General features: G+C 48.9%; 1 protein-coding gene across 3 annotated transcripts in view; it reads right to left on the bottom strand.

Annotated features, from left to right (window-relative positions):
* The window catches only part of AKAP9 (A-kinase anchoring protein 9), a 1,796,561-nt gene that overhangs the window by 860,269 nt on the left and 917,371 nt on the right, over positions 1-18,921 (bottom strand). The window lies entirely within an intron of this gene.

The following is an 18,921-nucleotide window of genomic DNA, read 5'->3' as shown; positions in this document are numbered from 1 at the left end:
GATGAGAGTATAGATACTCTTAATGATCTGATTTTGTTGGAAGAAGAACGTTTGGGATTCTTCATATTTGACCTTGGTTTGGTTAAGGAGCAAACTTGACTGTAGTTTCATGTTTAGCTAGACCAGGTGGAAAATCTCCTTAGCTTTGTTTTTCTTGTAAGAAGAGAGCTTTGGCAATGATGATGTTGGCTTCTATTGTGTAAATCATTCACCCCACAGCATCAGGTCATCTTTTCTTCGTGCCTCGAGGGGTGTTTCTGGTAGGGGTTGAAATAAGCTTTCTTTTCAATGCAGACACCACCAAAGTCATGAGGTTTCAAAGGTGCGTGATGCTGCAGCCTAAATTATGGCAGACCTTTAGCTAGAAACAACGTGAAATGTTTATAAGTCTTCGATCTTGAGATATCTTGTGACTCCTCCCTGAATACTAAAATATACCAGGACAAAACTCCACCTCAGATTTCCCCCAAAAGAGAGAGTGTAGTAGGTAGAGTAAACAAATAAGAAGAACCATGTACAGGTGCATTTTTCAAGTGAAAATACAGCACCTGAAGCACTAGCTCGCATACCCAGAGGTGGAAGGGCACACATGTAGCCTTCAGCACTAAAAGCAACAAACCAATCATTACAGGGTAACATTTTATGTTTGGAGCATGTGCTATTTTAGATCACATGCTCTTATTAAACTCTAAAGCAGCGCACTCAGGGGCGTGGCCAAGATGGCGGAGTGAGAGGACGCTTCTTCTCGCAGCTCCCCGATCTGACTAGACCCGAGCCTTGAAATATAGCCTTTTCTCCCCCCGCCGGAGCTTAACGGCACTGGGAGAGGTGGCAGAACCAGACGTGAAGACCCTGGTCCGGTCCTAGTCTCCGTTTAGCCTCAGGACAGCCCGCCCGATGGTGTTGGAGGTCCAGCCCGGGAAGCTGGAGGAGGAGGAGGAGGAGGCCGATCCCGAAGCACGTCAGCCGGACGCACGCCGCGCCCATTGCCGCTTGCAGTGCGCAGCCAGAGGAGGTATTGCACCATCACGCCCGGACGGCACTGAATGCCGGCGGAGATCACCGGGCCGCTCAGTGGGAGCAGCTGTGAGCGGCGCATGAGCTTCGGCCTACTCGACTGAGCACCCGCTGGGAGAGAACCGAAGCAGGAAGGGTATAGGCCCGGAGCCCCACGCTGCGTCTTGCTTCCCTGGTCCCCCCCAGAGAGGGGGCTCCCCAGCTCGGCGGGCGCCCATAAAGCACCGAAGAAAATCCGGTGGCCTTGGCGGTCCAGGAGCTTGCATTGATGCCTACTGAACGATACTCGGCCGCTGGTTCCGTGACACGTGGCATGACTGGGTGGAGGTGGACGATGGCGGGGACAGCCTGAGAGGCCTACGTTGGCCACTACGGCTGAGAGGTCCTGAGTCGAACCGAAGGGCCACATAGCGCTTCCCCCGTCCGGTATGATCGAGGTCAAGCGGTGGAGATGATCATGGGGGCGACACCCGCGCCTGGCAGAGCCCACGGCAGACGAAGACCGGCAGGGCCTACGGGAAGAGTGAACGGCGTAATGGCGCCTGCCATGGTGGCCTCGCCTGGAGCCTAGTGCGGCGGCGCTGGTAGCGCTCTTTTCGACGGTGCTCGGAACGATCACTGGTGACCACCGACAGTCCCCTGCTTGGCCCAGGACAGCACCGGCAGAGCAGGGAGTGTCGAATCGAGGGGACGGGAGAGCTGGCCTACACTCGATCCAAGATGGCGTCAGGCAGAGGCACCAAGCGGGGAGAGCGCACCCTCCCCGAAATGCTCAACAGGTCCCAGCAAAGAGGAGACAGGGGGCTACCATCCTCAAACCCAGCCGGAGGGTCGCAGGGTGCGAATGGAGGGGAACCGTCTGTCACTAGATCGTTCCTTGAATCGCTGTTCAGCACCCTCAGAGACGATTTTCAGACATTGAAACAGGAAGTAGCGGGTGAAGTTAGGGAGGTGCGCAGAGAGGTGGAAGAATTGGGGGAGCGAGTGGCCACAGTGGAGAGCACGAACCACAGTCTCGATGAGGACATAGTACTGCTGCAACAGGAGGTGTTGCGCCTCAGAGACCAGCATTTAGACCTGCAAACGCACAATGAGGACCATGAGAACCGGTCTCGACGAAAAAACATCCGAGTCCGGGGAATTCCGTCCGCAGAAGAAGGCTCGGATGCGGCTGGTTACCTGAGAGACCTGTTTTGGGCTATCCTGGGTGAACCGCCGGAGTTCCCAGTCCGGATAGATAGAGCGCACAGGGTAGGACCGCCGCTACGAGCATCAGCACCACCTCCGGACATCCTAGCGTTCCTCCCAGACTTCTCACTGAAGGAACGCATCATGGCAGAGGCCCGGAAACAACCTGCGTTCACTTTTCGTGGTCACTCTGTGGGACTGTATCAGGACTTGTCCGCCATCACTCTTCAAAAACGGAAATCTTTTAAGATCGCCACTGACTTTCTGAGACAGCATGAAACGTCCTATGCCTGGGGTCACCCCTTCTGCCTTATCTTTAGATGGAATGGCACGATGCATCAACTTAGATCACTAAAAGACACGTGTGAGGTTCTGGGGATCACGGCGGAGGAGGAAGACATGGCCACTCCAAGCCAGAGACGCGGCCCCAGAGACGGCTGGCAGAGGGTATCACGGAGACGAGTGTCTTCCAGCTCCAGAAGGCCGGACTCGCCCACCATTAGAGCTGGCATGGCGAATCCAGTCTCCGAATCGGCCAGAGACAATGCTTCCAACGGTGATGTGGCGCTGACAGTATAATGACGCTCCGGGGGAGAACGCCACAGCCTTACTGATGTAGCAGGTTCGGGTCTTGGAGGGAGTGGGGAGGAGGGAGAGGGAGTAAGTGGCCAGACGTCCACTTTAGTAAATCACCACAGACTTGCCCGCTGGGCATGACTAGGACTGACAATTGTTGGGATTTCAGGGGTTTGCTGGAGGGAGGGGGAGGAGGGTGCTTGGTTGTTTGCATGAGGGGTTTGTTGGGGTGTAGAGGGGGTTTGGGGAAGAGGGAGGGAGAGGGTAGGTGGTTTGGGGTAGGTTTGAGGGGGTTGGGGGGGGGGAGGAACAGGGACCGTCCAGTGCTATTGAACCAGTCGTTACAGCTTCGCCGAGCTCCTACACAATATCTGCACCACACCCGCCCCTCTTGGGCTGTGACCCACTGCTTGAACTTTGGTTTCACTCACACAGATGACAGCTCTTACAGTAGTCACCCTTAATGTAAAGGGGTACCCTGTCAAGAGGAAGGCAGTGCTCTCCTTACTGGAAAATACCCGCTCGGACATTTGTCTCCTACAGGAGACTCATCTCCTAGCCAGAGACTGTCAGAGGATGCGCTCCCACAAGTTCCCCACGCAATTTTTCTCTTGCAATACTACTAAGACCGCTGGGGTAGCAATTCAAGTGTCCAGACCATTTAAAGGAGAGGTCCTCCATAAGTTTGCTGAACAGAAAGGTAGACTCCTCGCTTATAGGGTCAAATACGGAGGATTGATATTCACCATTGGATCGATGTATAGCCCCAATGAACACCAAGAACGATTCCTTCACTCGGTCGTGGTGGATGTCACCGCCACACCAGACAGGCACATAATCATAGGGGGAGACCTGAACATGGTCTTCGATTCGTCCTTGGACAGGTCAATGCAGAGGTACCCGCAGACTGGGGAGATCTCGCAGACGGGCAAACGCCAATTAGAGGAGTTAGATCTCCACGACCTTTGGCGCCGCTTCCACCCCACCGCCGGCGACTATTCTTATTACTCGCACGCACACAAGACCTATGCACGTCTTGACCACCTATTAGTCACAAGGCCGGTCTGCGACTTGGCCACAGCTTCTGAGATATGGGTTCTCTCTCTGTCAAACCACGCCCCTGTTACGGGGACGTTTCAATTGCCACCGATATCGCCCAAGCGTGGGGTATGGCGCCTCAGGGATACCCTGTTGCATAAAAAGATGGTGGTGAAGCATGTTCACGATTCGATACGGGATTACCAGGAGCACAATGATAATAATGACACCACCCAAGCGACACAATGGGCGGCATTGATAGCAGTGCTCCGAGGGGAATTTATTGCCATCTCCTCCGCGGAAAAAAACCACAAGTTGGAGCACTCCACTTATAATAGCTATAAATTAGCTCAGTTCATATGAAAACATCCAAGAGAATTTTTCATGAGGATTGTCTTCTTTTTATTCTTTGTGTCCACATCCAATCCCAACCAACGCGTTTCGCCGAGGTTAATTATCACCTATCGGCTTCGTCAGGGCTTGTCTTCTATATAGGTGTCGCCTATAAGGAGAAACATATCCTCAAGTCTTTAGGGAGTGTGCTTGTTTATTATTGTTTGATGTGACTTCCTTTCTCGAAGTGAATATTTTCCTTGAACTTATGGCTTCTGCACTTATATCCACAGCATCACAAAAGAATCCCACTTGTTTTTCTAAATACCAGTATTCCCCTTTCCTTCAGTTTCCTTATGTTGCCGGTTTTATTCAATCCGCCGCCCTCGTTATTCAGCACCTCCTCCCTTCTTCTCAATCTTGGCGTCCCGTGTACAGGCGGCAGAATAGGGAACGACAGCAGAAGCGGGATGAACTCACCAGCAAAGTGTGAGAGTTGGAACTGGTTCACCAGAGGACGGGAGCTCCCAGAATCTGGAAGCAACTTAAGGCTGCGAGGAAACTTTTGTCAGCCTTAGACATGGACAGGGCGGAATATGCTGCATTACGCTTGAAGCATGTATATTATACGGGTGGGGACAAATGTGGCAGGCGTCTGGCACACAAACTCAGAGAAGCACATCAGAAGCACTTGGTGAAGGAGCTATCGACACCTACCGGAGTGTCGGTTACGGAGGACAGCCAAATAGCTGAGGGCTTTCGCCGATTCTATGCTGGCCTCTATAAAGGCGAACCCCCGTCGGCACAAGCAGAGGCGGACTATCTAGCCTCAGTTGACCTTCCCTCTCTCACTCCGGAACAGGCGGAATACCTTGAACGGGACATTCGAGTTGAGGAGGTGATTACAGCCATTTCCAGGCTTAAACACGGGAAGGCTCCGGGCCCGGACGGTTACACATCCCTCTTCTATAAAACATTCTGCCCTGTGTTAGCCCCGATCCTCAGGCGCCTCTTTAATTCCTTCTACGCTCCTGGAGCCATCCCCCCAGATCTGCTTCAAGCAACGGTTTCGGTCATCCCTAAACCGGGGCAAGATCGGACGCAATGTAGTTCCTACAGACCGATCTGTCTCTTGAATATCGATCTCAAGTTGTATACTGGGATCCTGGCGGCCCGTTTGGCGCCTCATCTCCCGGGACTAGTGGACCCGGATCAGGCCGGATTTGTCCCCGGGAGGCAAACGGTGGATAACACCAAGAGGGTGGTCCATATACTAGAGAAAGCCTCCCGGATACCCGGGGAGAGGATGCTGCTAGCAGTTGACGCGGAGAAAGCCTTTGACCGGGTGCATTGGCCATATCTAGAGAAGGTTCTAGCGAAAGCGAGTATCAGCGAGAAATTTTGCACCCCAGTGTTCAATTGCTACAAGTTCCCATCGGCAGTGGTGCGCGTTAACGGCTGCAGCTCCCAACAGTTCGCGATAGAAAGGGGCACTAGGGAGGGGTGTCCGCTGTCCCCGCTCCTATTCTCACTTTATATGGAACCCCTGGCCCAGAGGATACGCCAGAATCCGAATGCGCTGGGAATTAAGATGGGGGAGTACACTCATACCATTAGTCTTTATGCAGATGACATCATACTGACACTAGCTGATCCGGGGAGGGCACTCCCTACGTGCATTGATGAATTGGAGGCCTTTACTGCCATCGCAGGCTTCAAGATGAACATGGGGAAATCGGCGGCCCTTGACGTTTCGCTGACTGCAGCCACCAGAACTGACTTTCAGGGCCGGTTCTTCATGCATTGGTCTAAAGATCTGGTGCCCTACCTGGGCATACTTCTGGCACCCACATTACCCGCTATGGTGACCGCGAATTATACCGCCCTAGGTACGAAAATAAAGGAGGAACTGGGTCGCTGGAGCAAAGGCACCTTGTCCTGGCTGGGCAGAATTGTCGCGGTGAAGATGACCATCTTGCCGCAGGCGCTATACCTGTTTTGTGCCCTGCCGCTGCAGCCCCCGAAAGGATGGCTACTGCAGATTCAGGCGGACATTGCGCGCTTCATATGGCAGGGTCGCAAACCCAGGCTTAAGAGGGCCCTGACTACACTGGCACCTGAGGCGGGGGGACTGGGAGTATCGGACCTGCGCAAATATTTTCAGGCAGCACAATTACGATACCTAGTGGAGTGGAGCAAGTGGGAGTCCGACAAACACTGGCTTTTCCAAGACCAGGCGGTGGCGGGCCGGACTCTGCAGGAGGTGCCCTTTTTACGTAGGACACATTGCCCGCCCAACTTATACGTGTCTTTTATCACGCGGGTCCCGATGAGGGTGTGGGAAGCCACAAACGCGACTCACGCACTCATCACCTTCCCCTCACCGTGCACACCACTGATCGACAACCCGGATTTCCATCCTGGGATGGAACCAGGGGCCTTCGCGCGCTGGCGGGCTGGGGGATGCAGAGCACTATTTCATGTATATGGTCAGGACAGCGTCATTCCGTTTCCAGATTTCAGGAAGGAATACCAATTGCCTGAAGTGGAACGGTTGCGCTACATGCAGGTGCGCCATTGGGCGCTGCAGCCACAGGTACGTGAGTCGGCAGATAGGAAGCTCCTTCCCTACGAGAAATGGCTTGTAACACGCACCTCAGATACTTACGAAACTTATCTCGGATTTGTATAAATTCTTGCAGCCTTCCTCCTTTGACCTCTATAACCCTGGTAAGGAACGCTGGGAAAGAGAACTGGGGAGATCCTTAAGCCACAAGGACTGGGACCACATCGTTTATCGAGCTCGCCACTCCGCATATCACACTGGGCTTACGGAAACATTCACTAAAGTGTCCACATACTGGTATTACACGCCTCAGAGACTGCATGAGATGAATCGCAATATCGACGACACCTGCTGGCGGGCCTGCGGGCAGATAGGCACCCTCACTCATGTTTTGTGGGACTGCCCACTGCTGTCCCCCTACTGGAAAGAGGTCCTGGATGAGATTGACTCCAATTTCAATATTGAATTGCCCCGTTTTCCAGCCCAGTAGGGTTTACCCAATGGGCTGATGTATCCTCTGAGGTCTCGTAGAGGGAGGCAAATTGCGATAGCACTGGGGTCTGCTGTGCAAAATATCTTTATTCACTGGCACACCACCACACTCCCCTCCACCACAGGTTGGTTGTATAGATTATGGCATGTCCTGGGAATGGAAAAATTGTCGCTTATGGTGGTGGGAGAGGTGGAGCAGTTTAATGACCTGTGGCAACCGTTTCACTCACTGCTTGTAGGGGAATTCACAGAACTTACATGCCCCAGATATCTCCGCTTGTTGAGGTTGACTACATTAGCAGATTCAGATGGCCAGCGTGCCTAGACCTGGGAGCAGCTAGAGAAGAGGGGCGGATTGGGGGGCTGAGGCGGGTGAAGGTTTGAGGCACCGGACAGGGGTGGAGGGGCGGGCTTTGTGGGGTCGGGGAGGAGTGGGGAAGTTTGGGGGGGTTTGTTCATTTTGGAGCATCTTGTTGCAGCATACGCACCAACCATCACTTTTGGATGAACGTTACGTTTTGCAGAGCCCTAGCGCGCTGGTGCGCTACTATATGGTTGTATCCTATGCACTGCTTCTTTGTGAACACTGTTTATTTTTCTTTTCATTTGTGAATGCTTAATAAAATGCTTTAAACCTAAAGCAGCGCACTCTCCTGAAGTGGTGGCTAGCGAGCAGATGAGGCAGATATCTGAAATAAAGTTCTGAGTACTGCTTGACCTATTTGAGTCTGTTGTCGGGCTTGACTGGCCACTCAATAGAGTCTTATGATGTTGATCAAGTAGCAGCCCTACAAATGTCTGCTAACGGTATGCTACCTAATACTGTTGTTCCTTTATTTCCCGTAGAATGTGATAGTGACACAGAATGTAAAGTTTGTTATGCTTTTGCGTAACAAACTTGAATACACTCAGCTAGTCACCTTGCCAAACTTGGTTTCAAAAGGGGATTTTTCAAGTGAGATTTAGCAAATGCAACAAAGAGTTGCTTTGTTTTATGGATGGACTTTGTTCTGTCAATGTAAGCGCGCAGAGCTCTTTCCACTACTGTGTCAGTGTGGAAAGAAAATAGCTAAATCAATGGTTTGGTTACATGAAAAAGGGCAGTCAACCTGGGAAGAAAACAGGGATTTTGTTCTCAAGGCTACTCTATTCCTGTGTACGTGTGTTAAAGGCTATTCTACTGTAAGAGCCTGCAACAGGCTAACTCTTCTCAAGTAAGTGAATGGCACAAGAAATGTCACCTTCGATGAAAGGTATTGGCTAGCGTAAGAATGTTGCAGCTCAAAAGGCAGCTTCCATTTGCCTTTGTAAGTATGATATTTAGGTTCCACATGAGAAGTGGTGGCAATTCTGGAGAAATTACTCTCAAGTCCCTAATGAATACTTAGAGGACTGGAAGTTTAAACAGAGAAGTGTGTTGTCTGTTCCAGACCTATGAAAAGAAGTGCTGCCTCACCCACATCAGTGTGAAGAGAATGAAGGTCTTTGACATTTGCTTGAACCTCCACACTACATATGGAAAGACAGGTAGAGAAGGAAAACCATACGTAAATATCCTTAACCAGCTCATTGTAGTACGCTGTATATGTACAATAGGTGTGAGCGTATGGAGCATAAGTATGGGCATTTTGAGTTTTCGGGGGAAGCAAACAGATCTTTTGTGAGTTTCCCCCATTTATGGAAGTAATGTTGAAGTACATTGGGATTAGTTTCCCATTCAAAGAACTTGATGCATCCTATTTAGAAAGTTAAAGTAGCTGCCACATGCGCAAATGCCCTGCTGAGCTGGATCTGATTGTGAATGACCCAGTACCAGATTGTATGGCCTAAAGCTGACAGCTGATGTGAGGGAGTACCCCCTTGTTTTTTTAATGTAATAAATGGTCATTTTTTTGTTTTCCCGAATACATTTATTTTAAGTAATGAGCATGTAAAATGCTTTGAGCAACAATTGTTTTTCTGTCAGTTTGACAGAGGTGATCTATTTGCTCTGTTCTTACATTCAAGAACAGTCATGTCTTTCAGATGTGCAAATGAGGAGGCTGTGGTAAGGATCACCTACAACTGAGGAGCCACATAAAGCCTGCCCAGTGTCAATATTTTATTGTTCCACCATTGGAATCTGTGCTGAACCGTGTGCTCCACTAACACTAGATCTTCCCATTGACCAGCTGCTTGTAACCATGGCCTGGACAGATATTCCTGTAATTGCCACATGGAGGACAGCGCACACAGCACTATGGCTCTGCAGTAGGCCATTATACCCAACAAATCCATTACTGTAATCACAGCTGGAGGACGTTAAGTTTGAAAAAGAGGTAGCTAGCTGCCTTTGAGATGTTCTCACACACTCTTGATATGGGTAGACTTTGCCTATTCCCAAATTTAACACTGCTCCCCGAAAATTCTGAATCTGAGACCCGAGATGGGACTTTTTGTCATTTTCTGTGAATTCTAACCCGTGTAGGAGAGGCCCTGCCGCCTGAGGCTGTGCTGGGCATTACCCGACAGCAGCTCCTCTTTGTCAGCCAAACGTTAAAATATATAAAAACAATAATGGCACTGCAATAAAGATGTGCTGTAAACACCCCTAGACATTTTGTAATTACCCATTGGGCAGTAGTGACATGAATAGGTAGAACCTTGAAATGGTAGTGTTGTCTACTTACTACAAATCTGAGGCAGTGGTGATGTGCTGGGTACATTGGGGTGTGGAACTAGGCGCCCCCAATGTTGAGGGTCGCCATGTAATCTCCTGTGCTGAGAATTGGGATGACCTACTGCCGGGTTGACAATCAGAAACCCTTAAACAGGAGGTATTGATTCTGTGGCCCGAGATTGAGAATAGGACACAGGGATTTAGGAATGAGGAAATACAGTGAGTACATTATTCGACCTGACTGAAGTGGCACAGTTTTGATGGCACACTTACTGAAATTTGCTATATTTTACTCTTTTAGCACTTGTTGGTGTTCCTAAGTGACTATGTGATATTGTGGTAGTGAGTTTGGTGGTGTTGAAATCTAACCCGTAACCTTGCAGTACCACAAAAAGGACCCATTTGTCTCAGGTTATTTCCTCCTACTGTGGAAGGAATAATCATAGTCATTATCAGCTTTATTCGACTGTCTTAGAAGAAACAATAAAAACATACCATACAAAAGATAAGTTACATATTTCATAAGCATAGGACAATGAATAGACAAACATTAGAAAGGTGGACTGTGAAACGTCACTAGAGCGTAATCATAATTTTTCCTTAACCGAATCACAGACCATAAAAGGCTAAAGAGCTTACAGCAAGTTGCTAATGAAGTCAGTTGTAAACACAATATTGCCGGACATTGTCTACATTATATTCACTGATAACACTAGATTTCACCAGTTCCCGGATTAACCTTTGGTCTTCGAGAAATGAAGGTATAATTTAATCATCCTCCCGAATAGGGAGGAATCAGTAGTTTGTCACTGTTGGGAGGTGGCGGGCCCCTTTCCACAATCTCTTATACCTCTTCCACGACAGTTGTCCCGAAATTGTCCATGAGGAAAGGACTTCTGGGTTGCCACTGGTGGTAGGAGTGATGCGCATGGCATTCTGATTGCTGCTGGAGGCGATTCAAGAGTCTAGGACAGATATACAGGACTCAAGAGCAGCGCTGGAGGTCAAGATTGGCGAGGTAGGTTCGGAGGTCCTACTGCTGCACCAGGATTTTCGGAATCTGAAGGAGAGGGTGACGAGGGCGGAGACACGGATTGGCGAGGCAGAGGATTCCCTCACCACCCTCCAAAAGGACATGGCGGAACTCTAAGCATCACACAGGCAACTGCTATGGAGGGTGAATGATGCGGAAAACAGGGCGAGACGCAACAACCTGCGCTTCGTAGGTTTTAGAGAAGGCATCGAGGGGACGAATGCGGCGGCCTACTTACACTCCTGGCTAACGACAACGTTCCCGCAGGCTCAATTTTCGAACTGTTTCGTCATCGAAAGGGCACATAGGGCACTGCTGGCGAAGCCGCCGGAGGGAGCGCGGCCAAGACCGATCATCGCACGTTTTCTCAATTTTACGGACAGATCTCATACTGAGAGAAGCCAGAAAGAAGGGCGAAATACGGCTAGACAACACGAACATTATGATCTTTCCAGACTACAGTCAGGAGGTACAGAAACTAAGACACTCCTATGATTCAGTAAAAGCAAAATTGCAAGATCTACACATGACATACATGTTGCTCTTCCCAGCGTAATTGAAAGTAGTTTTTGAGGGCAGGTCACACTTTTTTAACCGCCCGGAGGAGGCCTGGCAATGGCTGGAGGAACGTCCGATGATCCGAGAGGCGGATGAGGAAGGCCGCAGAATAAAGTCCGAGATGGCGACCGCCAACCTGCGGCGGAGCCCTCCTAAGGCCCAAAGAGTCCAGAAACTGCGGACCAGAAGACGCTCGCAGACAACTCCATATCCTGGTCTCAGCACGTCGGGATGGAGAAGACAGAATTCAGCAACGCCAGCAGAGAAAGAAGCGACGTCGGGGTCCAGGTTCGGCTGCCTGTTAAACCTTACTGGCTCGGAGGAAGAAGACGACACAGGTGGCCGAACATCAGACAGAGAGGAGGTGGTAGAACAATCCTTATATCCCCTAGTCACCGCAATCCGAGAGCTGGACCAGGAGGCAACCGGTCCACCAGACGATCCGGACACAGACGTTGAACTCACATTCCTCGTTATGGGGGCACGCAAGTTACAAACATCCCCTTTCCTTATTGACTATTGTTTATTTGCATGATGTGCATTTTACTTTTCTAGGTTGATCGAGCAGGGAAGGGAAACGGCAGCTCAGCGGTTGCGCAAATTCCTCCTTTAGCTTAAGTGGGGGGGACACAGGGGAGGGCGACAGGCCTACTCCGCCAACAGTCTTGGTTCTGCAGAAGTTGAGACTGAAGGGGGGGGGGGGGTTGTGGGGGGTAGTTATGGACTTTTCCAGTTGGGCAGGACGGGCACCACATTGGGGAATGGACAGGGAAGAGGGAGGGGGGTGGGAGTTGGGAAGAGGGAGGGGGGAGTTGGGAATGGGAGGGAGGGACAATCATGTTACAGTAGCCGCGCACTTCTGCACTCCAGAAGACACCTTCACACACAGATGACCGACTACACTATGAGACACACACTCCAGGATGGCGGGTGAGCAGGTGGGACAGTGCCGAGATCGGTGGGGATACAGCGTCCTGACGTGGAATGTTAATGGGCTTGGCAGCAAGATAAAGAGGGGATTAGGGAATTCATACATTAAAAGGCTGCACCCCGACATAATACTGTTGCAGGAAACCCATTTTAAAGGGACTAACTGTGCCTTTTTGGCCAGGGGTCAGTACAAGGTCTTGGCACATGCAGGATACACCACGGACTCGAGAGGGGTGCCAATTCTCATTAAAAAGACTACGCCGTTCAGTATAGCCCAAACATGGACAGACCCGCAAGGGATATACGTAGGAGTTAAGGGGACTTGGAACAGACGCACGTACGCGATAATGTCAGTGTATGCTCCTCCAAAACTACAGGCCAACACGCTCAAGAAAGTGGCAGAGATACTCCTAGACACAGCTGACACCACACAGATCCTTTAATGATGTGATGGATATAGGACTGGACCGGACGGGAATGGCGTCCAGGGATTGGACCCGGACCCCTCTGTCCGTAATGATAGACAATGTAGGACTCACGGATGTCTGGAGATGGCTCCACCCAGATCAGAGGACCTACTCCTTTTTCTCGGGGGCACACAAAGTATATTCGAGATTGGACTATGTGTTTATGTCTCGGCAGAACCTGACAGTAGATGACATGGCGGATCAGGCAAGGGGGATTTCCGATCACTCCCCGTTGTTAGCAATGGTGGGAATGGGGCGAAATAAGAAGGGAGGATCCTGGAGACTGACGGCGTGGGATCTACAGAATGCAAACGTTCTCAGGGGGCTGAGAGCTGACGTAAAGGTATATATTGCCGAAAATGAAGGGACGGTCCCCTCCGGGGTGATGTTCTGGGAGGCACTAAAGACGGTGATGCGAGACAGGGTACAATGCAGGCTGGCAGAGGAAAGGAGGAAGCTTCACGCTGAAACGACTGCGTTGGAGACGGCTATTCTAGACTTGGACAGGGACTATCAGGCCTCAAAAGAAGATGGAATACTTAGGAAACTAACAGACCAGCAGAAGCAATATAGAGAACTAGTGACGGGGGAGGCCAGAACCCAGGCCCTAGCCTCCCTACACCGCCTCTATGATGTAGGGGATAAATCGGGCAAACTGGCTCAGTAAAAAGGAGCGTGCAGCCAGATGGGTGGAACAACTCAGGGACTCAGAGGGATTGCTTTTTGGATCTGCTGCTCAGATCGCGGAAGTATTTGCTGATCACTACGAATGTTTCTACAGGGCCAGGGACCTGGGGACAAGCGAGGTGGCTTTACACTACTTAGAACAAATAGAACTACCTGCCCTGACCCCTGAGGCTCAGCAACCCTTAGAGTCTGACATCACTATAGAGGACATATCGAGAGCCATAGCCAGACTGCGACCGGGTAAAACCCCGGGCCCGAATGGGTTCCCAGCAAATTTTTTAAGCGCACGGCGGATCTCCTGACACGCCATCCGAAGGGACTGTTCGATGGGGCTTTACAAGATGGGAGACTCCCCCCAGATTTATGCTCGGCAACGATAATCCCAATACATAAAGAGGGGAAACCGCGGGTAGACTGAGCTTCGTATCGCCCCATCTCCCTCTTGAATACAGAAGCAAAACTCTTGGCAACGATCCTGGCACTACGGCTACGTACGGTGATATCAGACCTGGTACAACTAGACCAAATGGGTTTCCTTCCAAAGATAGCCACCAGGTTAAATCTCCGTCGCACCCACAACTGGCTACAGGAAGTACAAGGGAGGGAGGACCCACACTGGTCCTTATCCCTGGACGGCGAGAAGGCCTTTGACGCGGTTCATTGGCCGTTCCTTGAGGGTGTCTTGCAAAAATTCGTGTTCGGCCCCAAATATCGACAATGGGTCCGGCTGCTGTACACTGAACCTAGTGCCAGGGTAAGAGTAAACGGGGTAATGTCACGAGAGTTCCAGGTCCGGAGAGAGACCCGGCAGGGATGCCCATTATCTCCCCTCCTCTTTGCGCTTACAATAGAAGTGCTCGTCGCTAAGATTCGACAGAATGTAGCCATTAGGGGATTCAAAAGAGGAGAGAGGGACTCTGCAGAAGAAAAAATATCGCTATACGCGGATGATATCCTCTTGTATATCAATTGCCCAGAGACGACAATACCGGAAATGTTCCGGGACTAGAACAATATGGGCAGTACGCGGGCTACCAGATTAACTGACACAAATCGATTCTTTACGACCCTAAGGGACAGGGAAACTGTCCAGACCTCCCGGGAGGACTGTTGACGACCGTAGAGGGTTTCAAATATCTCGGTGTGTATGTCACCCTGGACCGACAGCTGTCATACCAACAGAACTTGCAACGAATTCTAGTGAACTTCACAACGGATGCGGTCCGATGGAGGCAGCTCCCTCTGACACTCTTAGGGCGGGCAGCGATGTTCAAGATGATCACACTGACCAAGTTTCTGTACGCCCTACAGAATGAGTATTATCCACTTCCCTCAAAAGTGTTCGAGACAATACATGCTGAGCTGAGATCCTTCCTTTGGCTGGGTAAACAACCCAGAGTGTCGCTGAACACCCTCCAGAGACATCAGTACAGCAGAGGGATTTCTCTCCCGAATCTAGAAGCATACTACTGGGCGGAACACTTAGCTCCGATCAATGATTGGATACACGTGCAGGCAGATCATCCCACGTACGCCCTTGAAAGACACAGGATGTTCCACAGGCACTTGATGTACTATCTATATGGGGGCGCCAGACGGGGGCAGATACTCCCGGCTAAAGGAATCACTTTGCAACTCTGGAATAAGGCTATGAAACGCACTGGGTGGGGAATGAAACCCACAAGACAGACACCGATATGGCATTGTACATGGCTAACAAAATTAAACAAATTAAAGGGCTTCCAGAGATGGGACGACCTAGGTATTTCCACTTTGGGGGACATAGTGGCCAGGGGAACGCTAAAACCGTTCACGGCTCTAAGCTTGGATTTTGGACTGCACCGTACACAGTTCTTCAAATACGCGCAGCTACGACATGTTTGGTGGGCCCAAGATATCCAGGCGAACGAACTGCCGGAGTACGCGCCTCTAGAGGGACGCCTCCTACAGGAGCGCATCCTGGAAAAGGCAGTCTCACTTACGTATAAAACTTTGACAAATAACATGTTAAGCGATCTGGCTAAGCTTAGAAGGACGTGGGAGACCGAGGTGGGAGACATGGAGGATATCGACTGGGACATTGTACTGATGCATCCCAGAGAGGTGGCAATTAAATCCCGACTGCGCCTCATACAGTTTAATGTGCTCCACAGAACCTACTATGACAGGTACGGCTCCACAAAATGGGGAGGACGGAGAACACGATGTGCCTTAGATGCAGAGACATAGAGTGGGACCTTCTATCACACCATATGGTCATGTAGCAAGATACAGGATTACTGGGGTAAAGTCTTTGAGGAGTTGAGTGAGCTGCTGGAGATTCACCTCCAACCGGAGCCTAGGTTGGCCCTCCTGGGTATGACCAATGATGTGGACCTAACGCGCCCCTTACTGATCTTTCTTGTATTGGCGCTAGTAGTGGCCAAAAGAGACATAGCCAAGTATTGGGGCGCATCACAACCGCCAAGGCTGGATGAATGGATGAAAGGTTTAGATCTATATATGGCTGCTGAAAGGGTCACTTACAAAGCAAGGGGATGCCCGAAAAAGTTCCGTAAGGTCTGGGGAAAATGGAGACACTATCATGGTTTGGATGGGGGGCTATGAGGGGTACTTGAAAAGTAGCCAATTAAACGACTGTATGAATACACCCCGGGGACTCAGGTGTCCCAAACATATAGACAACCGCAATACTGCACTTTGGACATTGGGCAGGATCGGAATGAAATATTTAACGAAGGTAATGTGGGGAGGGTGGTGGGTGGGGGAAATGGATGTGCGTACTGCTGATTACATGATTGACCTGTTAAGTTATGATAAAATGCAAATAAAAACGTTTTTAAAAAAAAGATTAACGTCTGAACCCGATGATGGTAAAAATAATCTGAGGTGGAGTCTTTTTCCCCAGTGCATTGTGGGTTTCAGCTAGGAGTTTACATAGCAACAAAAGAAACTCTTGGTCTGAGAAACAAAAATCAGGACTGCAAACAAGCTAATATGTTTTGGTCAGACAAAATTTACCTAAAAAATACCTGTTTTAGGAATGGAAGAATCTCATCAGCCCACTGTGGTGGTAACTATCATCATCTGGGATCACCTCTTAGTTGTAAATCTAGGTACAACCAAGGGCTGTCCTCTTATCAACATATGAAAGGAGCTCAAGATGTATTAATCTGTGGTCAAAGATGTAGACCACTTTGATCCCAACAAAAGATGAAATCGATTTCTCATTTACAGAGGGGTGCTGATGATGATTGCAGTGCATGTGAGTGGTGTGAAAACAAGTGAATTAATAAAATTGGCTTCCAGGATACTAATCCATTTTAATAAGTGCTATCCTGGTGTCAAACATAAAAACAGGGCGACAGTTTAAAAGAATAACTGTGAAAGAGTCCATAAGGATGTCAGGTCTACATGTTTCAGCCCTTGGATTTTCTGATCCGGGCGTTCATCAGGACCTCGATTGATAGACTCGCTACTGTAATATAGTGCATAAAATGTGCAATAAATAAATAAATACTAAGTCTCAAAAAGAAAAAGTGGTTGGTTTGATCCAACCTACAATCACCTGTGTATCTTTAAACTGGTCAAATAACACAGGAGTATTGGACCCATTCCCGTCTTTATGTGGGAGTAAACCTCACCTCACCTGGCATCCGCTCAGGGAATGAGGCACCGCTCTGTCCGTCGGTACCCCTGACTGAACTAAGCCGGAAGGGGAGGTCCTAGAGCTCAAGATTAACGTTTGAACCTGATGGTGGTACAAATAATCTGAGGTAGAGTCTTTGCCCCAGTGCATTGTGGGTTTCAGCTAGGAGTCACACTAACTTGCGACTGAATTATTTAATTAGGAAAAACAGCTTGCAAGCACCTGCACCCAACACTATACGGAAGGAGTATACAGCATATGCTCAAAACCAAAAGCTCATAATCCCTTTAACAATAGGCATTACTACTACCCAATAAAGGTCAATCTACCCTGCTAGGATGCTACAGACATTTTAAGTTCTGCTGTACTGTTACTACACTATAATAAGATTTTACATTCTAACGCCTTCGCTCAAGTGAGCAAACAAAGTGTATAACTGAGAAGGTGTACTAAGTGTCTTCTAGACACCTCCGCTATATTTTCACTGTGCCAAACCATCAAATACTATATCAGGAATGGCAGTGGGATATGGGTACCCGTTAAACACCCTCATCTTAAGTTCGGAACTTGGAGATACTCATTGACACCAATTAAGGAATGAAGTCACACGTGGCACACATTATGAAGTTATGATATTTTCATCTGCAAACCTTACAGTTATTTCATCTTGCATTATGAGAGATTTAAGAGCTCTTGTGATTAATGTACTGACTTCCAGACTGGATTACGGAAATGCTGTTTTACTGGCAACTCCTAAATATCTGCTTGCAAGGCTGCAATTGATACAAAATACAGCAGCCCGTCTGTTTTGTGGTGTTAAGAAATGTGATACTATCTGGCCCACTATTAGATGACTACATTGGCTCTCGGTACACAAAAGGAAATCTTAAAAAATCTTTAACAATCATTCAGAAATCAATTTATGTTCTTAAACCAGATTTTATGACAAATTATCTTGGTACACATTCTCTTGGTACAAACTCTGTAGGATCCTATGCATGTTTAAAACCTACACCTTAAGATATGGTGATGCTGCCTTCTCTATTGCTTCAGCACAACTATGGGACACTCAGCCATTCTCCCTGCATATGATGTCTCTGTACTCCTGACCAGCATACAGCAAAGAAATGGTAAGGAGTAAATTGAAGTTTACAAATCCTAATCCAATCCATACTACAACCCCTAGCAAGGTGAGAACACATTTATGAACACTGAGGAATGTGTATATGGTTCACACATTTCCTTAGATGAAGAGGCAGATTGATCCAGAGATCACTGTGGGGATCCTCAACCACTGATTGGAGGTTTAATCAGGGTTGAATGAGATAAAACTTTGGTGTAGATTATTTAATTGTAGAGTCATATTACTATCTTGAATAATAGATTAGCCTTTATTTAAAGACCTTAAATACAGTCAAAAATTGTGAAAATTATCATATTTGCTACAGTGGGCCAATGGATTATTGCCAGATCCAGTGTGAATTCTGACTCATGTATGTCTCTGTATGTTTAGGTTGAAAGTCAGAGGGGCATCTTGGTTGGCAAACACTGATGCCACTGATTACGTTTCTAGACCTAGTGCACTAGTGAACACCACTTTTAAGTGTGCTGCAATGTGGTGTAACAAAACGATTATAGGTTGGTACATGGTCATCATGATGTGGCAGGTGATATAATTGAAAAGTCCTGCAATTTGACTCTGACCATTTAGTTATCCATACATCAACT

Source organism: Lissotriton vulgaris, chromosome 10 (assembly GCF_964263255.1).
Source record: "Lissotriton vulgaris chromosome 10, aLisVul1.2, whole genome shotgun sequence".
NCBI lineage: Eukaryota > Metazoa > Chordata > Amphibia > Caudata > Salamandridae > Lissotriton > Lissotriton vulgaris.
This window is presented reverse-complemented; position numbering and strand designations above follow the sequence as displayed.